Source organism: Myiozetetes cayanensis, unplaced genomic scaffold (assembly GCF_022539395.1).
Source record: "Myiozetetes cayanensis isolate MyiCay16 unplaced genomic scaffold, myiCay2020 scf5-8, whole genome shotgun sequence".
Taxonomy (NCBI): domain Eukaryota; kingdom Metazoa; phylum Chordata; class Aves; order Passeriformes; family Tyrannidae; genus Myiozetetes; species Myiozetetes cayanensis.
This window is the reverse complement of record NW_026087742.1, coordinates 43,134,343-43,140,436: the sequence shown is the minus strand read 5'-3', so window position 1 is coordinate 43,140,436 and position 6,094 is coordinate 43,134,343. Positions and strand designations below refer to the sequence as shown.

The following is a 6,094-nucleotide window of genomic DNA, read 5'->3' as shown; positions in this document are numbered from 1 at the left end:
GGGCCGCGTTTCAAGCGACAACGACGCAGAGCGGCCGCGACATGCCCTGCCGCGCGGGGCCTCGGCCGCCACAGCCAATCGCCGCCCCGGGAGCCCGTGACGCAGGGGGGCGGGGCCCCGCGCCCGCAGGCCCTGGCGCCCCCCGCGGGGCGGGAACGGGAGAGCGCGAGGGGCGGTGCTGGACGGGACCCGAGGGATCGTATGGATTTAACGGCTCCCGCTGTGGGAAGGGGAGAGCTTCCGGTGTGATCAGAGCTCCATCCAGCCTGGCCTTGAATACCTCCAGGAGTGGGGCATCCACAGCTTCCCCGGGCAGCCTGTTCCAGCGCCTCACCACATTCACAGCAAAGAATTTCTTCCTAATGTCTAATTTAAGTGTCTCCTCTTTAGTTTTAAACCATTCCTCCTTTGCCCCATCTACCCGTGTAAAAAAGTCACTCTTCTCTTCATTTCCCCTTTAGGTGCTGTGAACTCTCCCTGGAGCCCTCTCTTCTCCAGGCTGAACAGCCCCAGCTCTCTCGGCCTGTCTTCAAAGGGAAGTGTCCCAGCCCTCTGAGCATCTTTGTGACTGCCTCTGGCCTCGCTCCAACGGGTCCATGTCCTCCCTGTGCTGAGGACCCATCACTCCAGGTGGGGTCTCATGAAGGCAGAATTCCCTCCCTCAACCTGCTGGCCACGCCGCTTATGATGCAGCCCCAGGATACGTTTGGCTTTCTGGACTGCAAGTGCACACTGTTGGCTCATGTCCCACCCCTCATCCACAACTCTTTCTTCACAGGGCTGCTCTCAGTTAGTTCATCTCCCAGTCTTGCACTTGGACTTCTTGAGCCAAAGCTATCCTCTGCCCTCGGGTGGATGGTGTTTTGGGGAAATGCACAAGGAAGATGCACACAGACACCTCAGGACAAGGTCCTACAGTGGCATTAGTAGGGTTTCTCACTAGGAGAAAGAACTGTTTTCAATTTCATAGTATTATGTTAAAGTAATTGGCAAGCACAGCTTTTTTTTTATGTAACATGCAGGACAGGAAAAAAAAAAGTCTTGTAACAAAAGCAAATAAACCACACCCTGTTTGCTTATTCCACTGCCTTTGCTAAAGGCAGAGCGTTAACGTATTGTATTTCAGAAACAGGTCTTTAAAGAACACACATCACTCAAACTAAAATTAGCCTTTAGCATGAATGTATACCTTCCACACATAGCTGTACAGGGTATTGTTGCAACAGTGACAGCAGTAGGAAAAAGAAATTCTCCATATTTTTGTCAGCACTTACTTTCTAAGGTAATTCTAGTAATACAGCAGTTGGTCATGCAAAGACTAATCAGCAGATTTAGAAGCTAGTTCATCATTGTCTATATTAAGTCTTTCTAGTTCCTAAGAAGCCCATATCCTAGCTCTTCTCAAATAGAAAGTGTAGTACAAATATTTCCTTTGTATTTTTACTAAAAACAGCCAGTGTCTTACACATTCAGAACAATTCAGAACACCTTGGAAACAGAAGGATGTCAGGATATCCCTCATGGCAACTTCCTCTACAAGACCAAGTGTATCATCTACTCCACCCTTAGCAGGTGTTTGCTTCAATTCTCATGAAAACATCTATGAAAGAGATTTCACAGTTTTCCCTAGTAAACTCTTACAACATTTCTCTATTACTGCTAGGAGCATTCTCCATCTGCAAGGGCAGTATAATGCATTACCTATGGTACTGTGGAATCTCCTGCTTCTGAGTATTTTCAAAGGATGGACAAGCAAGTGTACACTATGTTCTGTACACACTGATCCTGCCTCAGTGCAAGCCACTGCGCTGTCTCCAACTATATTTCCTCAGATCACCAAGTACAAAGCTCTTTTCCTTAATTTAGAAGATGTAACGTGTTCACTAAATGCCTGTGAAAAGCCCATGAAATAAAAATAAATCACCATTAGTCTGGTTTGGTTATTAGGCTTCAGTGTTTGGTCCGGTATAAAATAAAATTAATGAGTCAGTTTTTCATCAGCATAAAATGAGAATACAGAGTAACAGCAGGAAAATAAGAGAGAACTCATTCCTCCTAACAAAACTGACCTATGTATTCACAAATTGACCTATGATCGATAAGAAAAGCAGTGCAGGAGAAAAATTACTGTTCTGCTGTCTGCATTTCAAGGAGTGCTGTAGGAATTACAAAACCATCTGATCAAAAACACATGTTATGAAGATGTTTATTAGTTCTTTGTTAATTACATGGAAGCAACAAAATAAATGTATTTTCGCTGCCTGGTTACATGTTAATTTTTTAATAGCTTGGCCAACTACCTGTGCAGCCTGAGGCTGATTCCTCCCTTATTGCTACTTCATATTACGATATGTATGTGTAGTCATATCCTCTGGCATCAGGACTTTCAGACCAAGTCTAACTGTTAATACATTTCCACAGAGTAACTAAATACCTACCCTATAACTGAACAGCCATCTCTAAAAGTGAAAGCTCCACTTTGGTAATAGATTTCAGAGTGTTGGAGCTGGTTTCATTCCTTTAACTCAATAATTAGAAACAGTTATAACAACACTGCTTCCAAATCAACAAAAAGCAGTCTCAGTTATCTTGATTTTTCAGCTCTCCCAAGGGTTTTCATGAGGAAGAGATGCTTAGAACATCTGAAAACAACAAATTGGACTGGATTGCAAAAACCTGTGTGAACCAAGGAAAGAAAAAAAGTTATGATCAAAAACAATCAAAAAATCCCCAATCAAAAACCCACAATGCTTCAGCCATACTAATGCCTGTTGAGTTGGCAGGAGCTTTGCAGGTATTAAGAAGCCAGACTGTAGGTATACACTCAGATGGAAAAGTGGAAAATCAATTTCCAAGGTAAATGCTAAAGGTTAAAAAAAAAAAAAAAAAAAAAAGGCAGCATTATAAATTCATACACACAGGATACAGAAAATTAAGAAAGAATAATTTTATAATTTTATCTTCCACTACATAATTAAGATAATGAGAGTAATCTCCAGAAGTCCCTAAAGCAGATGGGGAAATGGGCTGCTTTTTATTTTGGTGTTTTTTTGTTTTTTTTTTTTTTAATTTACAGAAATAGCAACATAAACGTATCAAAATATATTTTTAATTTTTATTTTATTTTACCTGAGTCCCTACTTTGGACTCGGTTTTTTTTCTCATTGCCTTCAATAACAGTAAGGTTGGAATTGCTGTTTTAATTTTGCTTTGTGGCATTTTTACTTTCTGAAGATGACGCCTTCCACATATGCAACCAAAACATTATTTACTTGGTATAACATCTGTCTTCTCTAACTTATGAATACATAATAAGAACATTACCATCTCCCCAAGGTGGATTAGCGGTAAGTGCTCTAATATCATAATATTTAAGAGCTTGCCACAATTGTTAGCTATGGGAAGGAGTAAATAAATGTCACTTTCGAGCAGCAGAAGCAATGAGAAGTAACATTATGCCTCCACTGCTAAGTTAGATAATGTTAGATAACTCCCAGTCACTGGCACGTGAATGCTCATAGTGTTAAAGCATTAGCATGTTCCTCATCATACTTCAAACTTCTGCCAATTCATATCCTCCCAGTGTCTGGGTATGATGACCATTCCCATTAGGCAGGCTGGATACAAACACTCAGGCCTGATGACCAAAGGGATTCACTTGTTTAGGTGTGTGCCAAGGCACACCAGCCAGCCACAGCATTCCTAGACATGTAATGTGCCAGTACTGACACAGCCCACTGATTGCTGTGTATATCGTGCAAACAGGCTTGTTGACCTATCCATGCTGCATTTTCAATGTATATTCAAAATAAAAATCCATGTTTAAATTAAAAAAACCCTGCAATATCACCAGACTTCTGACTCTACAAACATCTTTTCCTCACTCCGTAATCAAATGCTTGTGTTAACAATAACATAACCAAAATCCAATTCTGTGATTAATTTTCTTATTCAGAATTTCCCTTCTCCGACAACGAGAGAAGAAAAACAGCATGGCAATTTTAGCCAGGGAAAAAACCTCCCTGGTTCTTTTGTGGAGGGAGAATATAGCTCTTCATTTTTTATATGACATGTCAGTGCTGCAGAGTCACATGCATTAAAAATGTAAATGGAATATGTAGATGTAATCTCTACAGTTCTTATTTCTCTACATGAAGACAAGATTAACACTCTACAACACCTGCACCACTTGGTATTTTCCTACTGAGATCTCAGAAATAAATCTGGTCCTCACCTCATGATTAAGCTACAAAAGGAACGACTGCACTCTTTTTTGTGGATTCTTTCAGCCTGCTCTTCTCTTGAATGTGTAAGAATTTCACTTTAATAATGAACACACAGTTTTCAAGGATTGCCATTGCCCTCGTGTTAAAAGAGAGAAGATACTTTTTTTGGCTACGAAAATTTTCGTTCCCACTATCCACCTGACTAGTCTCTCATATTCTTTGCAAATCTAGGAAGTTCCAAAACAAATCCCACTTTATCAGCATGCTAATCAAATCCACCCAGAACATCTCTTAATCAGTTCTATTAATTTTGTTTAATTACGTGAAAAATTTAGTGTGACCTACATTTTCAGTAAAATCATGGCTTGAACTAAGCGCAAACTCTTGTCTCGATCTCTTGCTGCTAATACCTGCTGTTAGTAATGTGGAATTACCTTAACTTTGACTGGAACAACCTCTCCTTCACACTGAACCATTATAAAATAACTTTCCTTTTCAAGAATGTAAACTGCTTTTCATGTTTCCACTCAGTGACTACAAATACTAAAAAAAAAAAACCTTGTTGCAGCACAACATTTAAAAACAACTTTGGAAAAGTGATCCAGACTAAACTCAGTGCAGCAAACATAACCCACACCCCAAGAACAACAAAACGCCCCACAATGAGAGGCTGGTATTAATCCAGATCTGTTTTCTGATAGAATTTACCCTCTAATCTACAGCCAATATTTACAGAAAGAAGTACTATAGCAGTCGGAAGTGATGGGGAGGCAGGTGGGAGACAAAAGTAGGGGGAGTGCTGCTCTTCTCAGCAGAGTCAATCTAAATTGTCTGTAAAACAACTTGAATGAAAATCATCTTCATGTCATTTGTGAAAAACTGTGCTCAGATATGAGAGGCTGGGAAAGTTTTATTTAAACATGAGTAGAATTTGTGACAAGAAAATGACAGCATCTGGTTTAAGTGATTAAAATATATTATCAATGTATATTTGTTTTCCTGGATGCTTATAAGTGTAAAGTTATTTTAAAAGCTGGTTAGAATGATAATCATTGGGTAAAGGAGAACACTGCACAGAACACTGACTTAATACAGTATATGAGCTCCTCACCATGTCATGGGGCTTTCTTGGGTTTCAGAGCCCAGCAGTGGTGAGTGTTAAATGCAAGCTAGCCGGTCTTATGACTGGGTGGGTTCAGACAGAACAGAGCCAAAAACAATGCTGCCATTAAGCTTATTTGAAGCACAGTACCCAGTTTAGTTTTCTCTGAAAGGCAAACTTCAAAACCACTTTGAGAACTTAACATAAGGCAGCTCTTGATTTGACTTAAAATTGCATCGCTGCTCCAAGCCAAACTGCTAATGCAGATGCACTGCTAGTAACTAGCATGAAGAGAACATATGCTTGTAAATCAAAACATTCAGGTCATAAATTCTTTTTACTAATGAATGTTTGGATCCCAGTACACCACATGCATATCTCATCCAGAGGGTTTGTATCACTGTCACTGGTAAAGACCTTTACTCTATTTATATTTCTGAAAAACCTACTTGATGATGTAAATTTTCCAGAGTGTCTTAAGGCCTAGTAATTTTGTTTGTGAGATAACTGGACAAAGCTGATGCTCTAGAATACTTGGCCTCTCCAAATTCATCCTAGGCCTCTCCAAATTCACAGGATGAGGCTCTGTACAACCCAGAGCTCGGTTTTGTACCTGCCCTCAACAGCTGCGCAACCAGGACACAGACGGCGACACACCCCAGGATTTTGTAGCGTGATGCTCTATCCCTGTCTAGAGTTCAGAGGAAAACACTAATTTCGCTCAGTGAGAGCATGCCTAAAGCACAAAACGTCGGGGAGCCGGGGG

At 40.6% G+C, this 6,094-nt stretch overlaps 1 long non-coding RNA gene across 1 annotated transcript; it reads right to left on the bottom strand.

The window, feature by feature from the left end:
- Positions 1–2,181: 2,181 nt before the first annotated feature.
- LOC126649602 (uncharacterized) lies at positions 2,182–6,086 on the bottom strand. Its single transcript, XR_007631083.1, has 2 exons — positions 4,235–6,086; positions 2,182–2,676 (listed from the first exon to the last, which is right to left on the bottom strand). It is a non-coding gene; the product is annotated as an uncharacterized LOC126649602 (long non-coding RNA).
- Positions 6,087–6,094: the final 8 nt, after the last annotated feature.